Consider the following 18284-nt stretch of genomic DNA (forward strand, 5'->3'; position numbering starts at 1 on the left):
GATTCTCAAGAGTTTTGGCCTTGACCACCCAACAGTTGGGTAGTAATTGTTGAAGTCTCATACAATAAGATACGAAGAGAACTCTGAGGAGGCACTAAACTAGGTCTGTGGCCAGGCAGAGGAGCAGCACAGTACTTTCCTGGTTTAGGGCAGAACAAATGGATAAGCAAGTGAAAGAAGTAGCTATGTGGACTGGCAAGCTTGGCTGCATTCTTTTGAGCATTGCATGGCATCAATTTGTGCCAATCGTTGTAAACCTGGAGTCAGGCACGGCTCACCGTTGGCCTGATCTGTATTTAAAAATTTTTTTTAAAATTCCCACAAAACTCCTGGCTGCTAGGGGAGTGAGGCCTCCACATTGAGCAGCCTCCCACCTTTGAGTCTGAGATTACTCCATGCAATGCCAGGCCAACCCAGCAATTGACTTGTTCGTTCCTTCAATATGTGACAGGCACTGCTGTAGCCCTTTCTCTGGGCCTGGATTTGACAAAGCATGGCATTGGTTAATTTATATAATTTGAGCTGCAAGGTTGATTTAGTGAGGCGTATTTTACTCAATGACAATAGGTGAGGGTGATGTCACCGCGAGTGATGTCACTAGCAGAGTCGTAGCGCTTTCGCATGTGCTGAGTGGCATCATTGAATGGTGCCGGATGCTCTGGCATCATTGGTTGGCCTGGTGCATGCTTAATGACATCATGGGGTGACCCGGCACATATGCAGAAGGATGACATTGTGGGTCGACTGAAAATTAGAAGTACCTGCACTGTCACTAAACACTGTTAAACTAAACACTGGGAAAGAGCTGCGACGACTGATGGGGCACCGTGTGTGGGTCGTGGAAGAGTGTGTTCGAGGATCAGACCCTCAAATCTGGCACCAAGCTTTATGGTCTACAGGGCTGTAGTGATGCCCGCCTTCCTGTATGGTTCAGAGATGTGGACCATATACAGCAGACACCTCAAATCACTGGAGAAAAACCACCAATGATGTCTCCGCAAGATCTTGCAAATCCTCTGGGAGGACAGGTGCCCCAACATTAGCGTCCTCGATCAGGCCAATATCCCCAGTATCGAAGCACTGACCACACTCGACCAGCTCCGTTGGGCGAGCCACATTGTTTGTATGCCTGACACAAGACTCCCAAAGCAAGCGCTCTGCTCTGAACTCATACACGGCAAGTGAGCCCCAAGTGGGCAGAGGAAACGTTTCAAGGACACCCTCAAAACCTCCTTTGATAAAATGCAACATCCTGGGAGACCTTGACCAAAGACTGCCCGAAGTGGAGGAAGAGCATTCGGGAGGACGCTGAGCACCTCGAGTCTCGTCGCCGAGAGCATGCGGAAAGCAAGCGCAGGCAGCGGAAGGAGCGTGCGGCAAACCAGTCCCACCAACCCTTTCCTTCAACGACTGTCTGTCCCACCTGTGACGGAGACTGTAATTTCCGTATTGGACTGTACAGTCACCTGAGAACTCACTTTGAGTGGAAGCAAATCTTCCTCGATTTCGAGGCATTGCCTATGATGATGATAACTGGTTTGTTGGGTAGAAAGTGTGGGGGTGGTCACCACATGCTGGAGCCTGGAAAGGGGGGGTGGTGGGACAAGAGAGATCGATCCATCTCCCTGACTTGATCACGATTCCTCACCCACCTCCCGGGCTCCTGCTTTCTCCTCTTTCCCACACTCCTTCCCCTCTCTTGGCTCTACTGTGTTTCGTTCCCGTGCTCCGTTCTCCTCCACTCTATTACCCCTCCCCAGCAGCCATGCTTTGCCTATTCCGGGCTCCTCCTTCCTCCTCCTTTTGCAGGGTCCTGCTTTCGCCCCCCCGCCCCATGGTTACCTGCTCCAGCTGCCTTTTATGCTCTGCTCTCGAGCTGTACTTTAGGTGCACAGCAACGTGGTGGCCCTGGCCCAATATGCATATGCGGCAAGATCATAGAATGGTTACAGCACAGAAGGCCATTCGGCCTGTCAAGCCCTGCCGACTCTCTGTTAGAGCACAGCAGCTAGTCCCATTCCCCTGCCCTTTTCCCCGTAGCCCTGCAAAAATTTTTCTTTCAGGTACTTATCCAACTTCCTTGTGAAAGCAGTGATTGACTCTGCCTCCCCCACAGGCACTGCATCCCAGATCCTAACCACTCACTGTGTAAAACATTTTTTCTTATGTTGCCTTTGGTTCTTTTGCCAATCACCTTAAATCTGTGTCCTCTGGTTCTCGACCTTTCTGCTGGTGGGAACAGTTTCTATCTATCTATTTTGTCGAGACCCCTCATGATTTTGAACACCTCTATCAAATCTCTTCTCAATCTTTGCTCTAAGGAGAACAACCCCAGCTTCTCCAGTCTATCCACTTAACTGAAATCACTCATTCCAGGAATCATTCTTGTAAATCTTTTCTGCGCCCTCTCTGAGGCTTTCACAATATTCCAGTTAAGGCCGAACCAGTGCTTTATACAGGTTCATCATAATTTCCATGCTTTTGTACTCTATACCTCTATTCATGAAGCCCAGCATCCCATAAGCTTTTTCTTAACCTCTTTCTAAACCTGTCCTGCTACCTTCAACAATTTGTGCACACCTACCCCTAGGTCTCCCAGTTCCTGCACCCGCTTTAGGATTGTACCCATTAGTTTATATTTTCCCTCATTCTTTCTATCAAAATGTTATCACTTCATACTTTCCTGCATTAAATTTCATCTGTCATGTCTGCCCATTCCACCAACCTGTCTGTCATCTTGAAGTGTATCACTATCCTCCTCACTTCCAAGTTTTGTGTCTTCTGTAAATTTTGAAATTGTGCCCTGTACACCCACATTCCAAGTCATTAATGTATATCAAGAAAAGCAGTGGTCCGAGTACCGACTCCTGGGGAACACCACTCTATACCTTCGTCCAGTCCGAAAAACTACCATTCACCACTACTCTAATTCTTGTCACTTAGCCAATTTTGTATCCTTGCTGCCACTGTCCCTTCTAGTCCATGGGCTTCAACTTTTCTGGCAATCCTATTATGTGGTGGGTGGGTGGAAATTTTTGCAAACCGGAAGTTTTCGTTCTATCTCAGTATTTACTCCCAATTTTCAGTCTCTCAGTACTCGGGTGGCAAATAGTGGCTTGCTCTGTGAATGGCATGTCTTCCTGATATATTTCCAGGTTCTACCCCCTCTGCTCTGCTATTTCTCTCCCTCCCCCCCAACAATTATATGCTCTACATTACCTCCCTCTGTGTACTGTCAGAGTCTCCTCATTGTGCTCTGCTTCATGGCCTTCCGCCCCCATTTTCCCAAGGGAGTGTACTCTGCACTGTTCTTCACTACCATCCCTTGTCATGCTCTGCTCCCGGCATGCTAAACATTACATCTGTGATTTTAAAAAAAAACTCAGACTAACCTGTGAATAATGTCAAAAGATCTGTTAATTAGATTTTTTTTAATTGTGAACGCTTCCTACAACCTTGATCTTGAAATGGGAGGTGTAAATAAAACTGAGTTTACTGTCTAGTAATACTGGTGCAGTTAGTAGTTCTAGAAGAAAGATATGTCTGTCAATACATGCAAAGTACTTCTGTAGTTGAATCCTTATAAGTCAATTGCTAGTTTGTCAATGGGCAATGATCTTAACTTGAGGAGAAATTCTGGAATTTAATGAGGGGGTATATTGGAATGTTATGCTAGACTCCATTCTTAATTTTAACTGAAATCTATCACATTTTATAGGATAAATTAAGGTTTTGGAGACTAATTGACACTTATTTCCTTAATTTTCTCTCTGCAGGGTCAAACAGATGACAGACTTGGACTAATCCATTGGGACCTAACTGTAATTTCATCGAAGTTAAGACTGTAAAAGAAGCTATTCTTAACAGCCAGCAGCAGATGTCACCTGCTGATCATTCATAAAAGTTGATGGCGTATTTGTGCTTCTTTTGGTTCCAGATACACTTGTCACAGTAAGAACATTTTCCAGCAATATTTACCAAGTCTAAAGTTATTAATGTGGTTAGTTTTGTCAATTACTCTTGGCGTATAAAGCATGAAAAAAGTCAAATTATACCAATTGTAAATGAGGAAGCATTTTGACCTATGTATATATATTTTTTAACATTTTGTTCATGCAGGGCCAATAAAAGGTGTTTGTGTTGAAGGATTGATCATGTCTGGATCTTACAATTTTTGATCCGGACTACCAGATAAAAACAATCGAATATAATCCCATTCACTTGCTCGTTCCCCATAACCTTTAATAATCCTCTTTTTCAAGTAACTACCTAAATGCTTAAAAAAAAAATTATGGAATCCGCTTCAATAATTATTTATAGCAGAGAGCTCCCCATTCTAGAACATAAGAAATAGGAACAGGAGTAGGCCATCCAGCCCCTCGAGCCTGCTCCACCATTCAATAAGATCATGGCTGATCTGATCATGGACTCTGCTCCACCTCCCTGCCCGCTCCCCATAACCCCTTATCCCCTTATTGTTTAAGAAACTGTCTATTTCTGTCTTCAATTTATTCAATGTCCCAGCTTCCACAGCTCTCTGAGGCAGCGAATTCCACAGATTTACAACCATCTGAGAGAAGAAATTTCTCCTCATCTCAGTTCTAAATGGGCGGCCCTTTATTCTAAGATCATGCCCTCTAGTTCTAGTCTCTCCCCCCCCCCCCCCCCCCCCCAAATCAGTGGAAACATCCTCTCTGCATTCACCTTATCAAGTCCCCTCATAATCTTGTACGTTTCGATAAGATCACCTCTCATTCTTCTGAATTCCAATGAGTAGAGGCCCAACCTACTCGAGCTTTCCTCATAAGTCAACCTCCTCATCCCAGGAATCAACCTAGTGAACCTTCTCTGAACTGCCTCCAAAGCAAGTATATCCTTTCATAAATATGGAAACCAAAATGACACACAGTATTCCAGGTGTGGCCTCACCAATACCTTATATAGCTGTAGCAAGACTTCCCTGCTTTTATACTCCATCCCCTTTGCAATAAAAGCCAAGATACCATTGGCCTTCCTGATCACTTGTTGCATACTGTCCTTTTGCATTTCATGCACAAGTACCCCCAGGTCCTGCTGTACTGCGGCACTTTGCAATATTTCTCCATTTAAATAATAACTTGCTCTTTGATTTTTTTTTTCTGCCGAAGTACATGATCTCGCACTTTCCAACATTATGCTCCATCTGCCACATTTAGCCCACTCACTTCGCCTGTATACGACCTTTTGCAGATTTTTTGTGTCCTCCTTGCACATTGCTTTTTCTCCCATCTTTGTATCGTCAACAAACTTGGCTATGTTACACTCAATCTCTTCTTCCAAGTTGTTACTCCAGTTGGGGTCCCAGCACTGATCCCTGCGGCACCCCACTATTTACTGGTTGCCAACCAGAGAATGAACCATTTATCCCAACTCTCTGTTTTCTGTTAGTTAGCCAATCCTCTATCCATGCTAATATATTACCCCCAACCCCATGAACTTTTATCTTGTGCAGTAACCTTATGTGGCACCTTGTCAAATGCCTTCTGCAAGTCCAAATACACCACATCCACTGCTTCCCCTTCATCCAGCCTGTTCGTTACATCCTCAAAGAGCTCCAGCAAATTTGTCAAACATGACTTCCCCTTCATAAATCCATGCCGACTCTGCCTGATCGAATTTTGCTTTTCAAAATGTCCTGCTACTGCTTCTTTAATAATGGACTCCAACATTTTCCCAACCACAGTTGTTAGGCTAATTGGTCTATAGTTTCCTGCTTTTTGTCTGCCTCCATTTTTAAATAGGGGCGTTACATTTGCAGTTTTCTAATCTGCTGGGATCTCCCCAGAATCCAGGGAATTTTGGTAAATTACAACCAATGCATCCACAATCCCTGCCGCTACTTCTTTTAAGACCCTAGGATCCAAGGGATTTATCTGCCTTTTAGTCCCATTATCGTACTGAGTACCACCTTCTTGGTGATTGTGATTGTGGTAGCCCCTATAGCCCCTTGGCTATCCACTGTTGGAATATTGTTGAAGTGTTCGCTACCGTAAAGACTTACACAAAATATTTGTTCAGAGTTTCTGCCATATCCATGTTTCCCATGACTAATTCCCCGGTCTCGTCCTCTAAGGGACCAATATTTACTTTAGCCATTCTTTTTCTTTTTATATACCTATAGAAACTGTTGGTATCTGTTTTTATATTTTGTGCTAGTTTACTTTCATAGTCTATCTTCCCTTTTCTTAGTCATTTTTTTAGTCGTTCTTTGCTGGCTTTTAAAAGCTTCCCAGTCTTCTGCCCTCCCACTAGTTTTGGCCACTTTGTATGCCCTTGCTTTTAATTGGATACCGTCCTTAATTTCCTTAGTTAGCCACGGATGGCTATCTTTTCTCTCTCACCCTTTCCTCTTCACTGGAATATCTTCTTGAGAGTTGTGAAATATCTCCTTAAATGTACGTCACTGTTCATCAACCGTCCTACACTTTAATCTATTTTCCCAGTCCACTTTACGCAACTCCGCCCTCATACCTTCATAGTCTCCTTTATTTAAGCTTAGTACGCTGGTTAGAGATCCAATTTTCTCACCCTCCATCTGATTTGAAATTCAATCATGCTATGATCACTCATTCCAAGGGGATCCTTTACGAGGAGATTGTTTATTAATCCTGTCTCATTACACAGGACCAGACCTAAGATAGCCTGCCCCCTGGTTGGTTCTGTTACATACTGCTCAACATCCCTTATGCACTCTATGAACTCCTTCTCAAGGCTACCCTGACCAATTTGATTTGTCCAATCAATATGGAGGTTAAAATCACCCATGATTATTGCTGTTCCCTTTTTACAAGCCCCACTATTTCCTAGTTTATTCTCCGACCAACAGAGTTGGTATTGAGAGGGGGCTTATAGACTATGCTCACCAGTGACTTTTTCCCCTTATTGTTCCTTATCTCCACCCAAACTGTTTCAACATCCTTATCATTTGAGCCAATATCGTTTCTTACTACTGCAGTGAGTCCATCCTTTATCATTAGAGCTACCCCACAACCTTTTTCCTTTCTGTCTGTCCTTCCGGATTGTCAAATATCTCTGAATATTTAATTCCTAGTCCTGGTCACCTTGCAACCACGTCTCTGTAATGGCTATCAGATTATACCCATTTGTCTCAATTTGTGCCGTCAACTCATCTATTTTGTTACAAATGCTGCGTGCATTTAGATAAAGTGCCTTTGTTTATTTTACCCTTTTTTCCTGCTTGTTTCGTCTCTCCTTCAAACTCACTTTCTTTCTTTTTGCTTTCTAATTCCAGCTTTACTCCCCTCCCTACTGAATCTATTTTCAGGTTCCCATCCCCCTGCCAAGCTAGTTTAAACCCTCTCCGTGAGGATATTGTTCCCGGCTCTGTTGAGGTGCAACCCGTCCAGCTTGTACAGCTCCCACTGCCCCCAGAAGCGGTCCCAATGCCTCAGGATACGAAAGCCCTCCTGCCTGCACCATCTCTCCAGCCACGTATTCATCTGCTCTATCCTCGAACCAAGTAATGTGTAAAAAAAAAAAAAAAAAAAAAAAATTCTGCCCTCCTCTTTCAATTCTTGCTGCTATCTTAAATTTATGCCCTCTTGTTAGTGTCTCGTTAATCATTGGGCACAATCTTATCACTGTTTGTTATCATAACGTCAGTCTGAAATCTCAGCAGGTCAGGCAGCATCTGTGGAGAGGAAGCAGAGTTAACATTTCGGGTTGAAGATCCTTCGTTTTTATTCTAGATTCCAGCATTCGCAGTATTTTGCCTTCATTCTGAAGACCTTTTATGAGGTTACCCCTCAACCTTATCAGCTCTAGTGAAAAGACACTAGCTGCTCAAGTCTCTGATCCCTGGTAACACTCTAATGGCATTGTCCTACAACTTTTCAATTGATTTAATATAATGAGGTGCACACAACTCCAGCTTAATTGAGGTTTTGTAAATGCTCAATGTTACCACCTTGCTTTTGTATTCTGTCTCTAGATGCAAAGCCAGGGAGTCCATTTGCCCTTTTGGGATATCTACTTGAAATGCCTCCTTTAATGATCTGTGTATTCTTTCAAAATGTTTTATAGAACTGTTTCTGTCCATACCTATATGTCCATCCTGAACAACTTTGCTTTCTGCACTCCTTGTCAGAATTTGCTATACCCCCCATTTTGATGGTGTTAGCGAATTTCAATATTCCTTTAATTTAATAATTTATGTGCATATTAAATAAGAGTGGCCCAAACACAGATTTCTGTGGAATACGACTCATCATATCTTTGATGTCTTCTGACAAACTTCCTATTACCAAGTTCTTTGCTTTCTGTCCTATAACGCCGTACCTTTTGTAGTCACACTCCCTTTAGTTTGATCTCAGTGTTAAGTCTCTAATGTACCTTATTACAAGGTTTTGTAAATGCCAATAAATCACATTTACTGTATTTCCTTTATCTTATATTTCTTCAAAGAATGCATTAAATATGGTTAAACACAACCTGTTTTTAGAAACTTGAGACACCTGTCCCTGATTAACTGATCTGTCCAAAGAAACACTCTTTTTCTGGGAAACTTGGAGTAGCTGAAAGTAGCATTCTGAAAAAGAGTACATCAGCTACATGAACTGTTTCCAGTTCTCTACAAATATTGTACTGTTATTTTCTCTTTTTGCTTTTGTGGATTATATTTAATTGTAAATAATTTTTTTTATTCATTTGTGGGATATAGGCATTGTTGGCATTTATTGGCCACCCCTAGTTGCCCTTGAGAAGGTGAGCTGCCTTCTTAAACTGCTGCAGTCCATGTAGTGAAGGTGCTACCACAGTGCTGTTGGCTTGGGAGTTCCAGAAATTTGATAGAGACGATGAAGGAATTGCAATATATATTCAAGTTGGGATAATGTGTGACTCGGAGGGGAGGTGCTGGTGCCCATGCACCTTCTGCCCATGTCCTTCTGGGTGCTGGAGGTCACGGGTTTGGGAGGTGCTGTCAAAGAAGCCTTGGTGAGTTGTTGTAGAGCATCATGTATATAGTACACCCTGCAGTGATGCTGCGTTGTTGGTGGATGAGCTGCCGATCGAGTTGCTGTAGTACATGTAGATAGTACACGCTGTAGCCATGGTACGCCGGTGGTGGATGAGCTGCCTATCAAGCAGACTGCTTTGTCCTGGATCGTGCCAAAGTTCTTGGACTGTTGCAGCTGCATCCATCCAGAATGTTGATGGTAGGGGATTCGACTTTGGTAATGTCATTTAAGTGTCAAAGGAAGGTGGTTAGAGTTACTCTTGTTGGAGATGGCCATTGCCTGACACTTGTGTGAAAAGAAAGACGTTCACAACTTCAGGGCATAGTAAAGTGCTTCAGAGCCAATGAAGTACTTTTGAAGTGTAGTCACTGCTGTATTGTAGGAAACTCAGCAGTCAATTTGCGCACAGCAAGCTCCTACTAACACCAATGTGATAATGACCAGGCACTATTCAGTGATGTTAAGTGATGGATAAATATTGGCCAGGACATCAGGGAGAACTCCCCTGATTTTCTTCGTAATAATGCTGAGGGATCTTTTACGTCTACCTGAGAGCAGGCAGGGCCTTGGTTTAACGACCCAGCCAAAAGACGACGCCTCCGACAGTACAGCACTCCCATCAGTACTGCACTGAAGTGTCAATCTAGATTTTTGTGCTCAAGTCTCTGAAGTGGGACTTGTACCCAAAACCTTCTGACTCCGATGAGAGTGCTACGAATGTGTGACGCGAATGTTAGTTGCCACTCATCAACCCAAGCCTGGATATTGTCCAGGTCTCGTGGGCATGGACTGCTTCATTATCTGGGGGGTTGTGAATGGAGCTGAGTTCTATGCAATCATTTGTGAACAGCCCCACTTCTGACTATACGATGGAGGGAAGGATATTGATGAAGAGGCTGAAGAAAGTTGGTTCCTGGCCACTGCCTTGAGGAACTCCTGTAGCAATATTCTGGTGCTGAGATGATTGGTCTCCAAAAACTGCAATCTTCATCCTTTGCGCTAGTTATGACCAAAGTTTCCTCTAAGCTGTGCTTTGTGTTTTTTCAATGTTATTTCAATGCGCGATCCCTTTAAATTTTGTTCATGCATGGTATTTCTAATGGCAAAGCTTGAGTGGCCTGTGCGGTATCTTGCAGATTATTGCGCATACATGCAGCTTAGAAGAAACATTGGTTGTGACTCCAGCCACTGGAGTTTTCTCCTTGATCCCCATTGATTTCAGTGAAAGTACTCCCACAGTGCTGTTACAGAGGGATTGCCAGGATTTGACCCAGCGACGATGAAGGAACAGCGATATATTTCCAAGCCAGATAATGTGTAAATTGGAGGGGTATTTGCAGGTGATGGTGTTCTCAGGCGCTTGCTGCTCTTCTGGGTAGTAGAGGTTGCATGTTTGGGAGATGCTGCCGAAGAAGCCTTGGTGAGTTGCTGCAGCACGTCTTATAGATGGCACACACTGCAGCCATGGTGCGATATGGTGGAGGGAGTTAATGTTGAAGGTAGTGGATGGGGTGCCAATCAATTGGGCTGCTTTGTCCTGGATGGTGTCGAGCTTCCAGGAAAGTGTAGACTATTCCATCACACTCCTAACTTGTGCCTTGTAGATAGTTGAAAGCTTTCGGGAGTCAGGAGGTGAGACAGTCGCAGCAAAATACCCAGCTTCTGACCCGCTCTTGTTGCCAATGTATTTATGTGGCTGGTCCAGTTAAGTTTCGCATCAATGGTGACACCCAGGATGTTGATGGGGAATTTGGCGAAGGTAATGCTGTTAAATGTCAAGGGATGGTAATTAGACTCTTGCGTGTTGGAGATAGTCATTGCCTAGCATTTGTCTGGAGCGAATGTTACATGCCACTTGGATCGGCCCAAGCCTGAATGTCTTGCTGTATGCGGACATGGATTACTTCATTATCTGAGGAGTTGCAACTGGAACTGAACACTGCAATCATAAAAACATGAGAAATAGGAGCAGGAGTAGGCCATTTGGCCCCTCGAGCCTGCTGCGCCATTCAATAAGACCATGGCTGATCTGATCATGGACTCAGTTCTGCTTCACTGCCTGCTCCCCATAGCCCTTTACTCCCTTATCGCTCAAAAATCTGTCTCTCTCCACCTTAAATATATTCAATGACCCAGCCTCCACAGCTCTCTGTGGCAGAGAATTCCATAGATTTACAACCCGCTGAGAGAAGACATTTCTCCTCATCTCAGTTTTAAATGGGCGGCCCCTTATTCTAAGACTGTCCCCTAGTTTTAGTTTCCCCTATGAGTGGAAATAGCCTCTCTGCATCCATCTTGTCGAGCTCTGTCATCTTATATGTCTCAATAAGATCATCTCTCATTCTGCTGAACTCCAATATGTATAGGCTCAACCTATCCTCAAGTCAACCCCCTCCTCTCCGGAATCAACCTAGTGAACCTTCTCTGAACAGCCTCCAATGCAAGCATATCCTTACTTAAATATGGAGACCTAAACTGTACGCAGTACTCCAGGTGTGGCCTCACCAATACCCTGTACAGTTGTAGCAGGACTTCTTTGCTTTTATACTGTCGAAATCTCGACCTCCGAAAAGAATGACTCCGATACTTACAGCTCCGGCAGAAGTTTCTTTAATTTATTTGCTAGCAAGGGGCAGGTCACACTCAGTCAAGGGCTAAGTGAACACCTCCGAAATGGTACAGTTTCGCAAGATATTTATTCAGTAAAACTCAAGTTATGGCCTCTCCCTGTGTATTAGCTCTGTCTCGCAGTCAGTGAATACAGATAAAGAGTTAATTACTACATCCTTGTCCTGACATGGTTTCCAGATATTTCCTTTTGTCAGGGTTATTAGTTGGCCAGCCGGCCATCACTCCATGGGAGTGAGGTAATGAGCTATTACCTGTCTTGCATTGTGTCAGGATTGTTCAGTTTCCTAGTCAGTTTATCTGTTTGCATCAAATGGATGAGGTCTCTACAAGAGATAATGGCTGGTGGTTTGAGTCTAGAAGAAAAGGGTGGGGTGACATGGAACTCTTGTCGTGTAAACAATAGGAGAGCACCATGGGGGGGTACTTGTCTCAGCATGACTTGTCTCCTAGCTGTCTGATGGCCATCAGCCATCTCAAACCAGGTTTAGCTGTTTATGCAAGCTGACTGCTAAAATGCAGAAAGTTCTGGAAGGGCCAGGACTCCATTTTGTTACATATATATTGCAAAGGACACACAAATACCATATGGTATCAGCTTAGATAAAAATATATTTCCACAATACTCTCTTTCCCCCTTGCAATAAAGGCCAACATTCCATTTGCCTTCCTGATTACTTGCTATACCTGCATATTAACTTTTTGTGTTTCATGCACATGGACCCCCAGATCTCTCTCTACTGCAGCACTTGCAATTTTTCTCCATTTAAATTATAATTTGTTTTTCTATTATTTCTGCCAAAGTGGATAACCTCACATTTTCCCACATTATACTCCATCTGCCAAATTTTTGCCCACTCATTTAGCCTATCTATATCCCTTTGCAGATTTTTTGTATCCTTTCATCCAAGTCATTAATATAGATTGTAAATAGTTGAGGACCCTGCACCAATTCCTGCGGCACCCCACTAGTCACTGTTTGCCAACCGGAAAATTACCCATTTATCCTGACTCTCTGTTTTCTGTTAGTTAGCCAATCCTCTATCCATGCTAATATATTACCCCCAACCCCATGAGCTTTTATCTTGTGCGGTAACCTCTTATGTGGCACCTTATCGAATGCTTTCTGGAGATCCAAATACACCACATCCACTTGTTCCCCCTTATCCACCCTGCTCATTACAACCTCAAAGAACTCCAGCAAATTTGTTAAACATGATTTCCCTTTTAGAAAACCATGCTGACTCTGCTTGATTGAATCATGCTTTTCCAAATGTTCCGTTACTACTTCCTTAACAATGGACTCAGCATTTTCCCAATGACAGATGTTAGGCTAACTGGTCTATAGTTTCCTGCTTTTTATCTGCCTCCTTTTTTAAATAGGGGCGTTACATTTGCAGTTTTCCAATCTGCTGGGACTGCTCCAGAATCCAGGGAATTTTGGTAGATTACAACCAATGCATCCACTATCTCTGCAGCCCCTGCTTTTAAGACCCTAGGATGGAAGGTGTCAGGTCCAAGGGACTTGTCTGCCTTTAGTCCCATTATTTTACCTAGTACTACTTCATTAGTGATTGTATTAAGTTCCTCCCTATCTATAGCCCCTTGATTATCCACGATTGAGATCATCAGTGAACATCTCCATTTCTGATCTTCTGATGGAGGGAAGGTCATTAATGAAGCAGCTGAAGATGGTTGGGCCTTAGACACTGCCCTGAGGAACTTCTGTAGTGATGTCCTGGGGCTGAGATGATTAACCTCCAACAACCACAACTATCTTCCTTTGTGCTAGGTATGACTCCAGCCAGTGGAGAGTTTTACCCCTGATTTGTATTGACTACAATTTTACTAGGGCTCCTTGGTGCCACACTTTGTCAATTGCTGTCTTGATGTCAAGGACAGTCACTTTCACCTCGCCTCTGGAATTCAGCTCTTTTGTCCATGTTTGGACTGAGGCTGTAATGAAGTCTGGAGCTGAGTGGTCCTGATTGAACCTAAACTGAGCATTGGTGAGCAGGTTATTGGTGAGCAAGTGCTTGATAGCACTGTCGACGACACCTTCCATCACTTTGCTGATGATTGAGACTAGACTGATGGACCAGTAATTGGCTGGATTGGATTTGTCCTGCTTTTTGTGGACAGGACATGCCTGGCCAGTTTTCCCACATTGTCGGGTAGATGCCAGCGTTGTAGCTGTACTGGAACAGCTTGGCTGGAGGCGCAGCTAGTTACGGAGCACAAGTCTTCAGTACGATAGCCGGGATGTTGTCGGCGCCATAACTTTTGCTGTATCCAGTGCACTCAGCCGTTTTTTGATACCACGTGGAGTGAATCGAATTTTCTTAAGACTGGCTTCTGATCACTTGGTTGCAGAACAGTGCTTGCTCCAGAAGATGAAAAAAAGTGGTTATGATGCATTGATAGCTATTACAGAGAGAGCTTCGCCCTGCATCTGATCTGGGAGTCCCCTGTGTTGGCACTGGGTGGAAAAGGATACGATTAACTGATATCTATCATCTTGAATATAAATTTGGCCCCTCAGATGTTAGTTTTTGCTCCAGGATTAAGGCTTACTGAATAATAGCATCTGTGGTGCTTTATAACAAAATAAATGTGTACTTAAAGAGAAATGGATTACTTGAAGGTACCCTTTCATAATTAATGGTTGGCTTTAGTTGCAGATACAACTTGTACTTAGTTGGCAACATGTAGAAATGGGTGCTTTGCAGCATGTGATGAACAATTAGTATGTGGGTGTTGGAAAGATATAATTGCCAACAGCAAGAACTAATAAAATCCCGTGCTACATGGTTTGAATTGTACATTGTAGTTCTTATGCTTGTTTGTGTTCGAAGCTTGCTGTAAAAGGGATCTGGACCCCAGTGGATTTAATTTATTTTAGTTTGTAACTGCTGCTTGACTTTCTCTTTGGTTAAATGGTCTTTTGATTATTTCCTGTCAACAGGTATGCTCCACAAATAACAATGGTTTGAAAAATTATGCAGATATACCAAAAATAGCAAAATTGACCATTTTACTGCAAATCTTTTGTTAGTCCTTTAAATATTTCAGCAAATTAAATTGGGTATTTTTAGTTCCTTCCCTGCGCGCCCCCCCCCCTGCTCTCCCCTCAAAAAGGTGTTTTTCTACGTGCAAACATTGCTCGTTGGAATAGCACCAGAAGATAAACATTCATAGATTATTGTATTCTAGATGCTCGTTCACAATTTTTTCATACTGCACTTAGATTATGTGTACCATTGACAATTAACAAGATGTTAAAGCAGAAGTGCTCGTTTTACTGGCTTTCTTGACCGACATGCCTCGTTTAAAAATGATTCGTGCTAGAAACCTCAATTCTGGAATTTACCGGCTATGAATTTGATACTTGATCTGTTGTCACTGCTACTTTAAGCTTGCAGTTTTTGAAAAAAAGTCTATTTAAATTGAATACATTAGAGTACACATAATTGTGATCTTATAGTAAGTAGGATTAGAGTTGAGTGAAATCCAGAGTGCTTCATAATGCCTGTGGCACTTGGTTATGTGGTCTTTCTGCTTGTGAAATAAATCTGGGATTACGTTCCTCTGTTATTCTGTATGTGACTTATGATAACTGAGAAAACCATTAACTGTGTGAGATTTATATGTTTGCATATAGTTTTATATTTTATTTACATTGAAATTAATCTGATGATTTTTTTGCACAATCTTGGATGATTTCTTCTTGAAATTACACATCTATAACTTCCAGTAAAACTTTATTCTTATCAGACACTTTTTCCTTCTTTGGGATCCCATCTATCATGTTATTTGGCATCATCAGATTCTTTCTGGTGGAATTATGACTGGCAGTGTTTACTTAGATTGCAGATGTCAACCACCATTGTAGGGTTATTCTCACTTGGGGCATAGTCATGCTACAGAATCCAACAGGACTTGAATTCCCATACGTTACTATTGACTATATATTCCCTGCAGCTAAAATTCCTACATTTAGGCCACAGGGATTAATGAAAATTACCATTTTCTTTTGTTGTCTACCAGGAATGATTCATTCGTACTGTCCTCGTGGGCAGTCCCAGCATTGGCATTTGGGTGCGCAGTAAATTCTACCGTGAATAGCGACCTTTTAATCCCTTGTTGAGTGGCTACAGTTGGCTTCCAGAAATTAGAAATTGTCGCCTAATAATCACTTGCAAAATTGCTCAGCTATCAGGCAGTCTTTTTTAAGGTCATCAGTTTAGAACATAAAACTTTCAATTATTAAATTTAATTTTTAAAAACTTAAAAAAAAAATAATTTTGCTTCTTTGAAACACTTGGGACATTTTTCTATGGTAAAACTGAAAAAAATATAATGCAAGTTGTTGTCGTTTGGCTTTTACTTTTGAGAAGAACAGATTATTTTTCATTTTTTGTGGCAATTCAAGGTAGTTATTACACTCGACTGCTATTCCGTTTGGCCTTACAACTCTAAATTAGAAATTGTCGCCTAATATAAAGTTAATATAAAACTTGCATGTTCTTTTTCTTCTCCCTAGTTGCAAATTGAATTGATGGACAGTACTGGAACTGAAGTTCTCAAGTGTCAAACTAAAGTAGATTACAAGACCTTAGTCTCATATAGTGATAATCTACATAAGATCCCCTGTTTCTTCAGTTCTAAATTGTGTTGCAATTGCAGTAGGAGAAAAATATGAGCATCATTTTTTATATGGCTGGTTGTACAGTGATTATTATTGCAACAACTTTTCACCAGATATGTGAAATAATCTACTTTGTCAAAATTACCATTTTGACAAGGAGGCTGGTGATGGTTATTCTTTCCACCTGCAGCCTATTCCAGCTTCCCAATTAATGGGCGCAGGTTTCGAGCCGCGCCTAGAACGGCGCAGTCCCGACCTGGACGCCCGTTTTTTGCGCCACAAAGTGCGCCTAAAAAAACCCTCCGTATTCTCCACCTCCCTGCAGGTCCTCTGGCCCTCGGCGCAGCGCAGCAGGAGCTGTAGGGGGTGGAGCCAGGTCCCTGCGCTAAAAACGGTGCCGGGACCTCTGCACATGCGCGCTACAGTGGGTCACGCAAGTGCAGTAGCTCCAGGTGCCCGAAACTGTGTGGGAGGGGCCCGAAGCACGCAGGCCCTAGCCCTGGCCGAATGGCCTCACTGGGGCTGCGTGAATAAGGCTCCTGTCACGGCCAGCTCCTGCTTCCTCCCGACTCGACTCCCCGCCCCCCGGACCGGACCCGACACCCGCTTCTCTCTCTTCCCCCCCCCCCCCCCACCGCAGACCGGACCCGACACCACTCCCCCCCCCCCCCCCCCGCCCCCGCCCCAACCCCACCCCCGGAATGGATCCGACCTGACCTCCCTCCCCCCAGACCTGACCTCCCTCTCCCTCCCACCCCCCCCCCCCCCGACCCGACCCAACACCACCGACCTGTAAATCTGGTGCTGGGGACGGGCCCTACCCGAAGTCTCGGGCCCAGCCCGTTCAGCCTCCCTCCCCCAATCTCCTTCCTTCCCCCCCACCCCCCCCCCCCCAATCTCCTTCCTTCCCCCCCACCCCCCCCCCCAATCTCCTTCCTTCCCCCCCTCCCCCCCCAACCTCCTTCCTTCCCCCCCCCCAATCTCCTTCCTTCCCCCCCCAATCTCCTTCCTTCCCCCCCCCAATCTCCTTCCTTCCCCCCCCCAATCTCCTTCCTTCCCCCCCAATCTCCTTCCTTCCCCCCCAATCTCCTTCCTTCCCCCCCAATCTCCTTCCTTCCCCCCCAATCTCCTTCCTTCCCCCCCAATCTCCTTCCTTCCCCCCCCCCAATCTCCTTCCTTCCCCCCCCCCAATCTCCTTCCTTCCCCCCCCCCAATCTCCTTCCTTCCCCCCCCCCCCAATCTCCTTCCTTCCCCCCCCCCCAATCTCCTTCCTTCCCCCCCAATCTCCTTCCTTCCCCCCCAATCTCCTTCCTTCCCCCCCAATCTCCTTCCTTCCCCCCCAATCTCCTTCCTTCCCCCCCCAATCTCCTTCCTTCCCCCCCAATCTCCTTCCTTCCCCCCCATGTCCTTCCTTTCCCCCCCATGTCCTTCCTTACCCCCCCCCCCAATCTCCTTCCTTACCCCCCCAATCTCCTTCCTTACCCCCCCAATCTCCTTCCTTACCCCCCCAATCTCCTTCCTTACCCCCCCAATCTCCTTCCTTCCCCCCCCCAATCTCCTTCCTTCCCCCCCCCCCCAATCTCCTTCCTTCCCCCCCCCCCCAATCTCCTTCCTTCCCCCCCCAATCTCCTTCCTTCCCCCCCCAATCTCCTTCCTTCCCCCCCAATCTCCTTCCTTCCCCCCCCAATCTCCTTCCTTCCCCCCCCAATCTCCTTCCTTCCCCCCCAATCTCCTTCCTTCCCCCCCAATCTCCTTCCTTCCCCCCCAATCTCCTTCCTTCCCCCCCCAATCTCCTTCCTTCCCCCCCCAATCTCCTTCCTTTCCCCCCCCATGTCCTTCCTTTCCCCCCCATGTCCTTCCTTACCCCCCCCCATCTCCTTCCTTACCCCCCCAATCTCCTTCCTTACCCCTCCCAATCTCCTTCCTTACCCCCCCAATCTCCTTCCTTCCCCCCCCAATCTCCTTCCTTCCCCCCCCAATCTCCTTCCTTC

The 18284-nt window shown here is 44.6% G+C and overlaps 1 protein-coding gene across 14 annotated transcripts in view; it reads left to right on the forward strand.

The window, feature by feature from the left end:
* The window catches only part of tanc2a (tetratricopeptide repeat, ankyrin repeat and coiled-coil containing 2a), a 1120879-nt gene that overhangs the window by 156346 nt on the left and 946249 nt on the right, over positions 1-18284 (forward strand). For 12 of the 14 annotated variants that reach the window (XM_070864738.1, XM_070864740.1, XM_070864739.1 and 9 more), the window contains one exon: positions 3777-3951. The exons of the other annotated variants lie outside the window; for them this stretch is intronic. The gene's annotated coding sequence lies outside the window, so the exon portion shown is untranslated. The remainder of the gene's footprint in view (positions 1-3776; positions 3952-18284) is intronic. 14 annotated transcript variants of the gene reach the window in all.

Source organism: Pristiophorus japonicus, chromosome 21 (assembly GCF_044704955.1).
Source record: "Pristiophorus japonicus isolate sPriJap1 chromosome 21, sPriJap1.hap1, whole genome shotgun sequence".
Classification (NCBI taxonomy): Eukaryota; Metazoa; Chordata; class Chondrichthyes; family Pristiophoridae; genus Pristiophorus; species Pristiophorus japonicus.